The 14334-nt window shown below is 38.9% G+C and overlaps 1 long non-coding RNA gene across 5 annotated transcripts; it reads left to right on the top strand.

The window, feature by feature from the left end:
* Window positions 1-558: 558 nt before the first annotated feature.
* Window positions 559-9482, top strand: LOC104692790. Of its 5 annotated transcripts, none has more exons than XR_005601599.1 (5): window positions 559-2616; window positions 3226-3388; window positions 3908-4142; window positions 4270-5877; window positions 6383-9482. It is a non-coding gene; the product is annotated as an uncharacterized LOC104692790 (long non-coding RNA). The 5 variants fall into 5 exon arrangements; XR_005601600.1 differs by having other exon boundaries at window positions 5610-5877; XR_005601598.1 differs by having other exon boundaries at window positions 559-1950; window positions 2433-2616; window positions 3908-5877.
* Window positions 9483-14334: the final 4852 nt, after the last annotated feature.

Here is a 14334-nt window from a genome sequence, read left to right on the forward strand (position 1 = left end):
AGAGAAGAAAAAATTGCTTCTTTTCTCTACAATATATTCAGAAGAATGTCACTTGAATGTGGCTTCTCCTGCATATCAGGACAAATCCATTAGTACACTTGGTTGTCTGCAGTGCAGTGGAAGTAAAATGCACACAAAGCAAAATTTAAAAAATGGAACATAATACTAGTGAGCTAGAGGGGAGAGGGAAAAAATCAGCAGATGAATTTGGGAGTGATTTCTCCCTAGATGTTTACGAAATCTCATTTTAATCCTGAAAGCTTAGGCGGAGAAACACTGAGAAAAGCTTTGTTTGGGTGAACTGATGTTTCCAGAGGTTTTGGTAATGGGTTTCACAGGTTTCATTTAATTGCTCTCTGTCTGGGAAAGCAGCCATGAATTTGTGACTGATTGGAAATCCAGATGTAAAGTTGAGCCATTTTTTGCAGCTGTACTCCAGTGGACGTAGTGAATAGTTAAGGGAAAGTACAAGGTGTTCCTGAGGGAACATTTGGGGAGGGAGGAGTGTAGACTGACTCCCTTTTGGCAAGAAAGAATATCACTAGCAGTTTAAAAAAAATTACTTACAAGAGAATGTAGAATTGTTTCTGAAAGAGATTTGCCATGTTCTTTTTTATAAAACAAAGAAAGCAAAAAGTTGTGTTTGTCTCAGGAAAGGAAATCAATGAGTGCATATTTATTATAATGTTATTTGTTGCCTTTCTTGATTTCAAAGAACTATAACCCCTCCGGAAAGAGAACTCCTTTTGGACATCCTGCATGAAGAACTACTCTGACAACTGCATCTGAACAGAGAACTGAGTATGGCACTGAAGCAAAGAAAGAGCAAAAGGTGGCAGTCTGCTTCCTCTGCCTGTTAACAGGTCAGACCTGACTCCTCTATCCTCTTCTATAGCTAAGCATGCTTTTAATGTATAAGGACAAAGGACTCTCAAGTAATAGAATAGAGCCTAGAAAACGAGGATATTATAATAATGGCCTTTCTTAAACATAAAAACCACTTCACTGCTTATATGGTGTAATATCAATTTAGATTGATATGATTTTTTCTTGCCAATTTGTATCTTTTACTTCTAGAAGCTTTTCTTCAGTGACCAATTTCTTTGACCTTAACAGAAAACTGGGCCCCACCATGTGCTGAGCCTTTAATGAATTGGTAGAGACACACCCTAGGAGCTCCATGTCTGTTCATATGGACTAGTTTAAAGATTATGGGCTGCTGTAGTCTCATAGGAGAAATGGTCTAAAACATTCTTTACTATGACCACAAACCTAATTTGGCGCTCTGGTTGTGCCAGGAGCAATACTGAGCCTTGACTCTGGCTGTGTGGTTAGCGAGCCTCAGGCAGGCTGGGGCAGTGTCCCACCACTCCCGTTGAGAAAGCAGAAGGCAATAATCTCTCTCAGCACTTCTGTTGCTTCGTGGAGTACGTGAAGCTGCTCTAGGTATGCACTGTCTGTAGCCACATGCATGCAATAATTTGGAGCCATTGGACCATCAGCTGTAAAGCAAAAAAATTAACTTCTGTGGAGATACAGTTATGAACAGTATGATCTCCTTATCAAGCTATCATGCAAGTAAATAGCCTCAGTTTGTGGTACAAATATTAAAGGAGTTAATTTGCTTAAATTTTGCCTGTCATATGAAGCCTGTAATCAGAGCAACTACCATCTCCTTTGGTATTCCCTGTGGAGTACAGAGATTGTTGTCCAAATACTCACCAGACAAAACTTTCTCTCCTATAAGGCAACAAACAAGATACAACTCAGAAGTTAATTTTGCTTATGTAAAATAGTTCCATCTATGTTATGTTCCTCCTGCTTTTGCCTTGACCCATTAGCTAGCAAATCCTCACAGACTTGCACCAAGGCCAAATTTCTTCACCAAGCACCTCAGCAGGAGCCAAAGGGTGGATGGATGCATCCTGAAAGGCTGACATCGAGGAGAAGGTACCTACTAAAACACAATAATAATTATGACATTTTGCTACTTTGCAAAATGCTGTTACAATATGGCAAGGTTTACTGCAGGGAAAGGGATGGAGTCAGAAATAGTTGCTGTATTTTGTGAACAAAAAGGAGTCTTCATTTCTGAGTTTTGCATTGTTATAGTTGGTAAGAAATCTGAAAATGTATTTCAATAATATGAGATTAAATTTATAATTACATATTTTTACTATAACAGCAGAGAAAATATTTTGAATTAAGATCCACTACCAACAAGAGCTGTTATAGGCATTAACCTTTGTAATTGATTTTAGTCATCTGTGACCTGATTATGAAAATGCTAGACTTTTGCAATGCACTTGGAAATAGTAGGCTGGGCATGTGAATCCTGCTATAAGTTGATGATTGTATTTTATCCTATCTCTTGTGACCCTTGGCCTATTTAAAGCAAATATCAGATGACCTTTTGTGTTTTGTTTCATCAGCAAAGAAGACTGGATGTTTTAACAGGTCTTTAATAAGCAGCTTTATGCATCAGCTGCAGTGCAGGAGGGTGGATCAAAATTATGTTCAAGGTGGAAAAGTATTTCATTTAACTACAGACACAGAAGAGTCCAGCACAGCCACTGAAGATTCCTCTGTAGGCAATGGACAAGGATCCCAGCAGCCGTAAGCAAGTGTTTATAAATGAGGTCAACTGTCCCCTAGTTATTTTTGTTTTTCTCTGTCTGGTATAGTGAGTGAACAAATTACTAGATTATACCTAGACAATTTCCACCCAGACTAAAAAAGTTAGGGTGAAATAATTCCACTAGGAAAAGAACGAAGGTAAACTGAGCTCTAACAGGATGCGACCTCTCTACGGGGTACTGAGCAGTGCTACTTAAATGGCCTGTCAAGGTGCCTCACTGATGAAAAGTAGTCTAAATCAAATCTGAGAATCAAATCAAAGTGGAACCAAGCAGAAACCAAGAAATCGAAGCAGACAGCTCAGTCTTGGACAACCCTTTGACAGGGGGCACATATCCCAAAAGAGGGTAACTAAATCATGCTACTTTTTAGTAATCAGGCTTTAGTGACCCTCGAATGAAACTGGTAAATGGGTATGAGATCTATTATTTTTTTAACATATTGTTTGTTTTTTGTGGTTTTTCTTGGTTGGTTGGTTTAGGGGTTTTTTTTGTTGGCATGTTTTGGTTTTTGTTGTGAATGTACATCAGTCTTTGCCTGTCCGATAAAGGAGGCCTGACTTTCTTTTCTTTTATTTTTTTTTTAAAGGGATGTCATGTTTCATATATTCACACTGGTGTTCAGGAACTAAAAAGGGATCTGTTCCTGATGTATTTCCCAGGCACATCCACGCAGTCCTGGTCCCTATGCCAGGACACCTACCAAGATTCTTACCACTCCCTTGCTGCAAGATAGGAGTATTTAATCCGTGGTATGTTCTCATTTTGAGGAGCATTGTGTCTTTCCACATTTCATACCACCACACCCACCAGGCTTTCACTAAAGTCTTCTCAAGGTGATTATCAATGCAGCACAATACTCCTAAGCAGTGGAATGGCCTAATGGAGAATAAGGGGAAATCATTAAGATTATGTCACATTTCCAAGCCATCAGAATCTTGCAAATCTGGAAGGCAAATGTTGAACTCAGGAAAACCTTCATGCCGGCCATTGTCAAGTGAAAGCCTGGGAGAAAAATGAACAAATACATTGCATGTTTTTCTAAATATTGCTGAACTGCTCAGGATAAATGTTCTAAAAATGCTCTCATGGAAGAATGGTGAATATAATAGACACATTTTTGTTGGGACATGTTCATTAGCTTGAGGAACTGTCAGTTTCCTGATGACTTCCTCTCTTATTAGTATGTATTAAATCTTTCCAAGCATGTCTGCCTTGTTGCCATCTGATCTGTTCATTGAGGAGAGGTGATTTAAATTTCATGTTTGCAGGCTTACACCAAGAGAAAGCTTACACCAATGAATCACTGAGAAGGAAATATCCCAGTTTGCTGGTAGAAGTTCACCTGAATGGAGTCGTTTTGGGGCCTTTGGCAACACCTTGCTGAAGGCCTTGCTGCTGTTGGACACAAACAAGGCAGATGAAACTTTGTTCAGAGAGAAATGATATTGTACACTATAGTGGCCAGAACATATCATTCTTTGTCTTCATAATAAATTAAAACACGTAAGTATTAATTTCCTAGGTAACAACAGGCTTATTGTTTTTTAGGTTTGCTCTTGATCTTGTACAATACATCAAAAGAAATAATTTGTCTTCTATATTTAACATTCAGAATTTTTTTCTTGCACAGAAGTTCAAAGAAGATTTCAGTAGGAACTGAGGACCCTGACATTTTCACCAGTAAAGGATTTTTCAGGTGCTTTTGCTCTCAAGTGGAAGAATCTGGCCCCATGCTTCCCACTGGGCAGGGCACATCATGCTGTATCTTCTGCAACTTTCCTGCTGACCACTGCTCTTACTTTTCAAAGGTGACACCTGTGAATCAGTGCTTAAGGCATGTCACACTCAGCTCTCCCATCATTACCAAGATAAAAAAGTCCCACAGGCAACTCCTTCAAGCTCACCTCAGCTGCTCAGTGGTTCTTCCACTTGCTACCTCATGTCTTGGTTTGCTCCTAAACCTCCATCCATGAATTTTCTCCTTCTTTTATGTCTTTTTTGGAGAATGTGACTATTGGTCCTGCTGTTCTCTTGAAACCCATGTATATATATTTCCCATGCTGGCCAATTGTTTTCTCGAGTGAACAGGAATTCAATATAATCCAGCATCCAGTCTGCAGAAATACTCTTACAATAATGTTTTACCTACCTCCAGGAATCATTCAATGTCCAAATGCAACTGTCTCATATTGCATCCATGAGTTGTTCATCTGTAGATAGTGTGGCAGTGTTGCCAATGAATAGCTCAAAAATTTTATTAAAAAATTAGCTTGAAAGACGGTATTGTGAAAAGAGAGCTTTCTTTTTAAGGGCTGCATTTGCTTTCAGGTAAAATTGCTTCATTTTTTTGCTTCATTGCTTTTCTTTTTCATTATTTTTTCCAAGCCCGATCATCCATCCAGTGTAACTGAGCTGTTTCCAGCAATGAATTTCGCTTGCTCCACATTTCAGGACAAGGTTATAGCTCTAAAGTGTTTCTGCCACATAATTTCTCATGCAAAATATTTTCTCTTCTAGCTATAAAATTGCGTGATCCTGTTTTTCTCACGGAGATAGGAATTTAGAAATGTGGACACCTTCTCAGATATTTTTAAGAACATAACATGGAAGATTTCACAGGAAGAGATGGGCTAAGTGCTCATTGCTATTCCTACTTGTCTAAAATATTCCTACTTGTCTACAATATCCCTGTAAGCCAAGAGTGAAAGTGTTTCATTCTGCCTCTAAGAAACAGAGCAGGCCATTACCAGAATAACTGGTGACACCACTGTCACTCTGGCTCGAGATTATCTGGTGCATAAAATGTGCATCATCAGGCACTTGCTCAGTTCTTTCCTTTAGGTTGCTGAGTACTGTGAAGCCACTCCAAAAAACTTCAGGGGTGTCTGTGGTGGAAGTCCTTCTGCATAAATTGACCCTTCCCCGCATTCCAGTGTTCCTGCTTTGATATCCTTTTCTCCTTACCTGCAGGTATGCTGCACCGTTGCTGTCAAATTCAAGTATACTAATCTCACTGTGCATCGGTGTTACTCAGAACTTCCTCCTGCCTGAGAAAACTTCCCAGCCGCCTTCAGAGTGCTTGTGCTTTGACTTTGAAGTTACAATTACCCAGACAAAGCTGCCAGTAGGGAAATATCACTCTTTATTTCCTTTTCCTCTGCATCAAGGATTGGATTTGCACCTTTTGCAAATCAACACAAGACTGCTGAGGACAGAGAAATGGTCTGTTCAAATCCAGGTAAGTTCTTGTTCCTGAGGGCAACCGGTCATAGGAAAAGACATCTGAGCTTGTGTTTTATCTATCTACATCTCTATTTCCACAATCCTGCCTTATCATAAATACAGAAAATTAGCTTATTAAAATTTAAAATAATACTCGATCATCTTCTGTTTCCCAGCTTTCTGCTGTTCCAGACAGCTTTAAAAATTTGTCTAAAATTTAAAATCAAAACAGGGAGCTTCACCTACCATTATGAATAGGAAATGTTTGTTCTGCCTACTGGTCCCCTGTTCAAAACTGTTATTTCACTAGAACAGGTCACTGAATGGTGAGAATGTTTCCATAGCTACCATGCTGGATGGACATAGGGAAACAGAATTTGCAGGGAAAGCTTTGTTCTTTATTAAACTAGCTGATATAGGTGAAAAAATCAGGTGACATTTCAGGCTCAGAATTCCTTCTTCTCTTCAACCAAAATCATTGTGTTCCACCTATACATATGATTTTCTGTTGTTTGTTTCAGCCCTCTTACTGATGGACGAGGCTGTATGAGCCTGAGCTCTGGAGGGAAACAGAACATCACTCCTGTTGATCATTCAAGCTGTCAGCTTTGGTCACTAATCTGGAAAGGACTGTGACTCTGCATAAAAAATCTCTACCTCTCAGTTTGTGCCTCATTCAGGGATCTCAGGTTTACCCAAAGAAGTTGTTTGAGACAAACACATTTCCAAAGCTGAGCACTGGGATGCATGTGACAAAGTCAAGCATCCCAAGACTGTATTTTGAAGGAATCCATATGCTTGCTACTGTCAACACTTTGCTTAATAGCTGTAAAGTTGCACTGATTTTCTCAGTACTGTAACGTCCCAATGACATTAGGCAAGAATGCCTGTACAAGTCTGTTGCAACATACTCAGCAAGTATTACCAGACAAGAAAGAAGCACAACCCTTCAAGTACTGGGAGAAAGGTTGTCCTAGTTCTTTGGAAATCTTTTATGTTTCTTCTTTGACCTAGCAAAGACCTAAAACTGCCCAGTGGTTTCTTCAAGATTTTGCAACCATGTGGCAGAGCCCAGCAGCTTTCTGAATTCACTTGATAAAAGTGTTTGGAAATCAGATATTAAAAGAAGGGAATCAGGACTATATTCACTCCTGGTAAAAAAAGAGGCCATGGCTGTGGCCCTCAGTGAGAAGCCGAGCTCAGTGTTCTGTGAGGCAGGGGCAAGGTTGTGATGGGGCAGACCAAGGCACATCTGGAGTCTCAAGCAGAGAAGAAAAAGTACAACAAAGGATAGAGCATTATTGTGATATTACCGACTCCTCCTTTTGGCAGGACATGATGCAGAATGGCACAAGGAAAATGCTTCAGCTCTGGTACTATATGTCTTCTCTCGTGTGTGGAGCTGGAAAGGGATCTCTCAGTTGTTCTTGCATAAAATTGTGTCTTTCCTTTGGTTTTGCCATATAAAGACATCCCTGTCATCAATCCACAGTGGACCCAGTCCTATCAAGTGAACAGACTGTCTGTTCTGATACACAGAAATCTCAAACTGAGGGATTTTTTTAAAAAGGCTTGGGCGGGGGATATCCTGTACTCCCTTTCTTTTTCTCTACAGCTTCTCTGGCCCCCTCCTCCCACTTCCACAGCCTGAGCTCAAGTTTGTACACCTTTTGAACTATTTTAGAAAATGTACAGCTTGTCCTCTAAGAAGTAGGAAATTACTTTTGATGGTCTATTGTATAAGAATTTCCATATTTAGACAAAAATCAACAGATACAATCTCTGATTTCCTTTCCCCTATACTCCTCATATTTTCCTCTTGCATTGCTTGGTTTGGCTGCTGCCATGCTGTAGCAGAGGCAGATGTCATCAATTAGAAGATGGATCTATAACTAGTGAGAGATAATATTCAAAGAGCCTGCTCATCCAGATACTGTGTACTCAGCCTGGTCTGGGATATTGGCCCCAGCTCACATCTGCAGTTTTTGATGCTTTCAAAGGTATTTCAAAGATAAGCTTCTACTCAGTCTGTGCAGAATATATGTTGCATATAAGAAAATTTTGGCTCCCTGGTCTACAAATTCTGATGCAGTCTTTCTAAGGCTTTGTAAAACAGAGGTCAGTGATATTAGACTGGATTCATTATGTAGCTAAACTCCAAAAAGGTTTGCTAAACCCAATAAATTTTGGGTTTCTTGTAGCTAACTATTTGGTATGATCATGGTGTAAATTGTCTCAGTGACAGTTAACTCAGCAACAATACTGATGGAGGAAGGAACTCAGTAACAAGAGCTCCATAACTTTGTAGTAGTTCAACCCATTTGCAAAAATGCTGGAGAGGAACACTATCAAGCAGAACAAAGTCAGAATAATATGTTAAAATATCAATACAATAAAAATTAAGCTTTCTGACTTAAAATTAAATTTCTCAAGGCCTTTAAAAGTATGATTCTGGCCAATTTTAATGCCAAGAAAATGACTGATGAATTCAGCAAGTAAGTTTAAAAAACTCAAAAAACCCTCCAAAAAACCAAAACCCCAATGAAATTAAGAGAACAGCTAAAATTTAGCATTTGCACTTGAGACAGAACTTTGGCCTTTGTCAATTTAAACAAGAGTCATTCTTACATTCAGTTTCCAAACCGTGGGATGGACTTCCTTTGAAACAAAAGATGCTTGCTAAGATCCCGTTTCTACTGCGACAACAACACAGACATTAACCTTGCCTTTCCCAAAACAAGCACACATTTCTCTATATATTGCATACATAAATTTGTTCCTTGGGTGGCTTTTATGAGAAAATACATTGCACACAGCAGAAGCTGGTCACCTCTTACAGTACAAATGAAAAGCTCCTGCATTTTGATACCCAAAGTCATCTAGGTGCTCATCTGTGACTGGCAAGGATTCCAGTGTAGTTAAACTAGTCTTTCATGAAATCTGAGCACTTGAGTCCAAAGGAAAAAAGTTATTTTGTTTTGTTGCATTGCATTTTTATTGCAAAATGAAGCAAACCATTATAAATGAGAAGTTACTGCTTTTTACTTTTAACTTTACAACCTCTCTAAGTATTTAGGATAGCCTTCACTGTTTAGAAAGCACATGTAAGGCTTGCAAACTGGCCAATTTTTGTGTAATAGATCAGTTTATAATATATAAGTTCAGCTAACTTACCCCTATTTTCCATTGTCAGCCTTCTGGCTTTTTTACTAGTCTACAAAGAGTGTTTTGCACTGAGAAATACCCATGTAACTACAATGTTTGTATTCACATGGAGAAAATTATAAGCACATGAAAGTAAAGCACATTCCTCATGATCTTTACACTGCTTGAAGATTAAGAGTACAATAGATTAAAAGAATCCAGGAATAAGTTGGTCTCCAGGGAGCGGTCACAATATTTGTGTAAGTCTATGCTGCTTTAATATATGAATTACAAAAAAAGCCCTAATAGAAATGTTTGAAATTTTTTTGAAACACACTAACTATATGGCCTCACCCCACTTTGGTTTTTGTGTTTCAAAAGTAGAGTTGATCAAAAAAGTTTGTGCCATGCATTAAAAAAAAAAAAAATCAGAGTCCAGTCTGTGTGCAGTAAGGCTGTTGAAGATATGTAGTTTTACAAGAACTAAGAAAGCATTCCCAGAAAGACAGTGTTTCCAAATAAATGGATGCCCCTAACAAATATTTAGTCCTTAATTGCAGTATTTATGATGTTTGACTTGTTGTAGATAATCTCAAGATTCTAATAAAGACTTGAGGCTAGAGTATGTTCAGTGTAGTTACCTTGATTGGCAGGATCTGAAAAGCTTGACCCTTAACTGATTCCATCAAGAAATCACAACCACCTTGTGACATGAAGCAAAAGTTGTTATTAAAAGACTAATAAAGTTTAAAAAAATATTAAATTAACATGTTAGATCTTGTGAAAATACAGTGGAGAATAATAGATATTAAAAACTCATCCAGTAGGTGCCACCTGGAAAGCAATAGAAATGGCACTACCACAAAATCACAAGTGACACACTTCAGAAAGAGTTCTTAATTTATGACTCTTTTCCTATTGTACCAGCTTGAAAACTGTCTTTATTCTTTTGCCATTAAATAATGTTTCAGAAACAAATAAGTGAAAATAGGCATCTGCTTCTTTTTGATGGGTCATGAAACTTTATCTTGCTCTGACTGTATGTCTCTATTCTTACTCAGTTTCAATAGCAACCACCTAAGTTCAAGTTATATTTGGCAAATACTACCAGTCTTCCAGTTATCAGTAAGAAACCAAAAGCCCCAGGGCTGGATGCAAATCTATACCCTGCAGGATCTGACTGTCAAGCATGCACTGCCACATCTGCTCCTTTCTGTAGAGTTACATTATTTGGAGTGACACAAATAAGCCTTTAAGAATATTTCGCTACATTTGACTGAAACCTGTAAATTAATTTTCTTGATATTGAGAAAACAAAATTTCTCATTTTTGATCAAGTGCACAGGAAATATTTGTTCTGAAAGAAAATTCCCAGTTTGTTCATGCCTACTTGGTCCTGTGAGAGTGTTGTGAGATTATGTGTTCTCCTGTCTCACTTTTAAAACCTTTTGAATGATTTTAAGTCATCTTCTCTCAGAACCCAGGCAATGACAAGTGACCTAAGGTCCAAATGTTGTTATTCCCTGTGAAAATTCAGAAACTATATCGTTCATCTGACCATGAGTTTGGGAACAGTACTCTCCTTGGCCACAGTACTGGTGTCTTCAACCTGACTCAAAATATTCTTTGATTATTAGACTGAATGACCTGTTAACATCAGTGGGCATAACTGAATCATGGCTCTCTGGTTTTGAATGCTAGTGCATAAATTCAGTTTTTGGTCAGTGCTGCTTTGATGATTTCTGCATCAAGCTCCATTTTGTGGCATAGGCATCCCTGTGTTAGCTAACCCAGAGAGAGCTTGCAAAACAGCCATTGTGAAATGCAGACAGTGTTATAATCAGATGTTGTTAGCAATAAAGGCCTAATTAGACTCTAGTCCCATGCATGGTGCCAAACCCAAATGGTCTCTTATACATGCACTTTTATTGTGTGACATATTTAATTGAATCCTTGGAAGCAATCTAGGATTCTCATCCCGATGATTATAACCGCAATCTCCTTAAGGGTTAAATCCTCAAATGCTGGGGCCAGGAGGAAACTTCAAAGCAGAACTGCTGTCAGCTTTACCTCCTGTGCATGCTCCAGGAGCAGCAGGCCTGCAATGCCCCGGTGGGATGTTGCTGGGGAGGAACCTCAGCATGTCAGGGAGCATGGTGTGTACACCTCGGCAAATGCTTCCCTCCGCCCAGCCATAGACAGCCATAGTCCTACAGGATCCTCACATTCCTGGCAAATATTACCCCTGGGAGTGCAGTAATGCTGCAGTGAGCAAATAGAAATGGTGTGCACAACAGTGTCACTCTTGCAACATTCAACATACACCTACTTTATTCTTCTTGCATTCAAGAATAAAGACCCAGGTCCTGGACTGCTGTTTTTCTTCAAGTATCTGAATGAGACTTCTGCAAAACAATTGCTCACAAGAATTTTTTATTTGCAGAGCAAAGACATACAGACCCATATGTAATGCCGAAACAAAACATTTAAAGTGGTATGCCTAAATATCCATGTAGGAATAAATAAATTAGGTAGAAATAATCCTGGATTTTACAAGGGAATTTGAAATGAGGCAGAAGTCCTGAAAAGGCTGCTTTCAGACATGAGGAAGTCCACAGTTGCTGGGACCTGAACTGTTTATTGGGCATCCTGACCTCAGCAGAGGGAAATATAAGCAGGTTTGATGGTCCTGTCTTCCGGCACAATTCAAGTACCTTCCTACTGTTTTGGGTAGGGATTTCCTTTGTTGCTGGACAGACTTCAGCCTTGAATAGGTAATCATGTAATTTTCTAATAATTGCAGCCAGCTTAAATTTCACTGAAGTAAAGGGGAAGGGCTCTTTGGTGCATTTTTATGAGTACAAAGAAACATAGCAAACAAGCATATGAGATACAAGTTCATTGAAAGGTGACAGCAAGATACCTTTTAATTTTTTTTTTTTTTTTTTTTTTTTTGGAGACTTGTGCCCTTTACATGAAAAAGCAAATGATTCTGTTTCACATCTGGTTCTGGACAGGGAGAGGCAGAATTTTTTCTCAGCCTGGCTAGGCAGTCTGGTAGCATATTAGAGAAGGTTCTTGTGTGGAAGTGGAGTTTCAGAAGTCAAAACAGTTTTGTTAAAGTCTACAGGGAATTTGAAAGATGACGTTCAAAAAACTACAACCACACCCCTTAAAGATGGTTTACCCATTAAGATTCATAAACCATCCTGGGAATTTAACTAGGAATTTTGCCTCTGATTCAAGAAGACAGGATCACATTCCCAGTGATTAGCTCACTAAGCTCACCAGAGGCCATTTTCATTCCTTTGTTGCACATGGCTGGTATATTCATGTCTAACACAGGTGTTTCTGACCATTTGTGCTTTCTGTTTTGCAGATACACAAACTGAAAAAAGTAAATGAGTGATCTCTGTGCAGCTTTTTCCACTATTTTGTGGAACAGCAAAATATGAGCTCTTCCTTCAGTCAGGTGTTTATTTCTCCCTAACATATCTATCAAGTTTCTTGCATGAAAACTGAGTTAACAGTAGCATTTGCTGTACAACACTGCTGTATTCAGTGCAACTGAGGATCCTGTCATCTCCATTAACTTTGCAATGTCAGGAAGTTTACTAAAATATCAGGAAGAGCTCAAACCATTCTGTTAGGTGAGCTTTCCTGGACATTGGGGTGGAGGGGGAAATAAAATTTTAGAAATGCACCTAACATCAGAAACTCATTCTGTAACTGGAGAAAATGAGGTATAGAATGATTGACTAATCATTCGATCTTTCAAGCTAAAGTTCATCTTCAACTTGTGAAAAAATAATCAAGGTCAGATGTCATACAGACTTACAAAGTCGTCTGGAGAAGATAGAGTGTAAATGGTTGTTTTCCTCCCTTCAGCTTTTGCAGAATTCAAGGGCTTCAGGCAGCTAACAGGCAAGCAGCAAAAAAGAAGCAAATGACTGTGATTTTCACGTAGTGACTCAAATTTATTGTGTGGTGGAAACTGAGGTCCCAGAATGGTGGGGAGGTCAAATGTATAGATTAATTTGTGGAGGGAAGCAAGCAGACTCTTCAATGTAAGAATGTTCATGTGAGCTCCAGCAGTGCCTCATGTGAGGGGTATCTGAAGTCTGGGGGGATGCATGAGGGGAAAGGATCACTTGGTACATGCCCCGCTTACTCTTGTGTGCTTTTCTCTTCACCCTCATAGCCACTGCTAGAGATCATGTCTTAAAAGCACTCTCAGCCTGATCAAATACAGCAATCCCCATCTTGTTATCTCTAGGTAAGCAATGCTTAGACACAGATTTATTTTAAAGCATCTTTATCTCAAAAGTGCTGTCAGGCAATTTCTAAGTCATTTGAATAATTCCTTTTCACATCCCTAGTAAGCGATGCCAGGGAGCATTTGCTGTTCAGCATTTGTAAAAATGCTGATCTATAATCAGATAGTAATCTGTTCCGTTGCTGCCTGGAAAGAAAAAAAGTTGCCATAAATTCATTGCTGTCTCATGAGGGCTGCAAGGATCAAATACTTTTTGTTTCTCCCTTTCATGCACAATAGCTTCCTTCACAAACTAGCTGCAGTAAGCAGTGGCACAGCAAGTGAATTCCAAATCACTTCAGGCTTTGTTTGACCTAGAAGTCAATATAAGACAGGCACACAACTGCATTATAGCTTCCTTCCCACAACACAGCATTGTTTGGAAACTGCCCAAAGACTGTTACACCACTGACTACATTCTTAGCCTAGTGGGTATCAGTAGCCCAGAAAATTGGTTCCCTCCTTTGTTACTTAGAGAACTTCCCATGTTTACCCAGTCCCTTAAGCTCTGTTCTCTGTGTAGTAGCATCAGAGTCAGTCACAGAGACAGCCTTATAAACAGACAAATTTTATGTCAGAGAATAAAACCGTTCTCAATAGGAAATTTATAACATTTTTAATGACTATTGATGAAACGGCAGACACTTCTTTAAATGTTTACTTATTTAATGTTCTCTTCCTCCTTCCTTCCCCTACACATGTTTGCCCTCAAACTCAATATATTTGGTCTTGTTATCTTTCAAGCAGTAAGACCCATGGTCACTAGAAATAGGTATCTACCATGACTGTGCATGTTAGTGACAGGTTATATGTTGTAATTAATATTGTATCAGTGAAAACCATTGTTCATAGAGACAAGAGCATTACAAACTCCTCCTGTTCTCTAAAATAGGAACCAGGGCACAAATTCCAGGGTACTAATTGCATTTTCAAGGTTAGGCACATGCTTCACTGTTTCAGAGCTTAAGACTGCAAGACATAATATTTAATCCTAGTGTCATAGGTTAGCAAGCA

The sequence above is a fragment of the Corvus cornix genome, chromosome 2 (genome assembly GCF_000738735.6).
Source record: "Corvus cornix cornix isolate S_Up_H32 chromosome 2, ASM73873v5, whole genome shotgun sequence".
Taxonomy (NCBI): domain Eukaryota; kingdom Metazoa; phylum Chordata; class Aves; order Passeriformes; family Corvidae; genus Corvus; species Corvus cornix.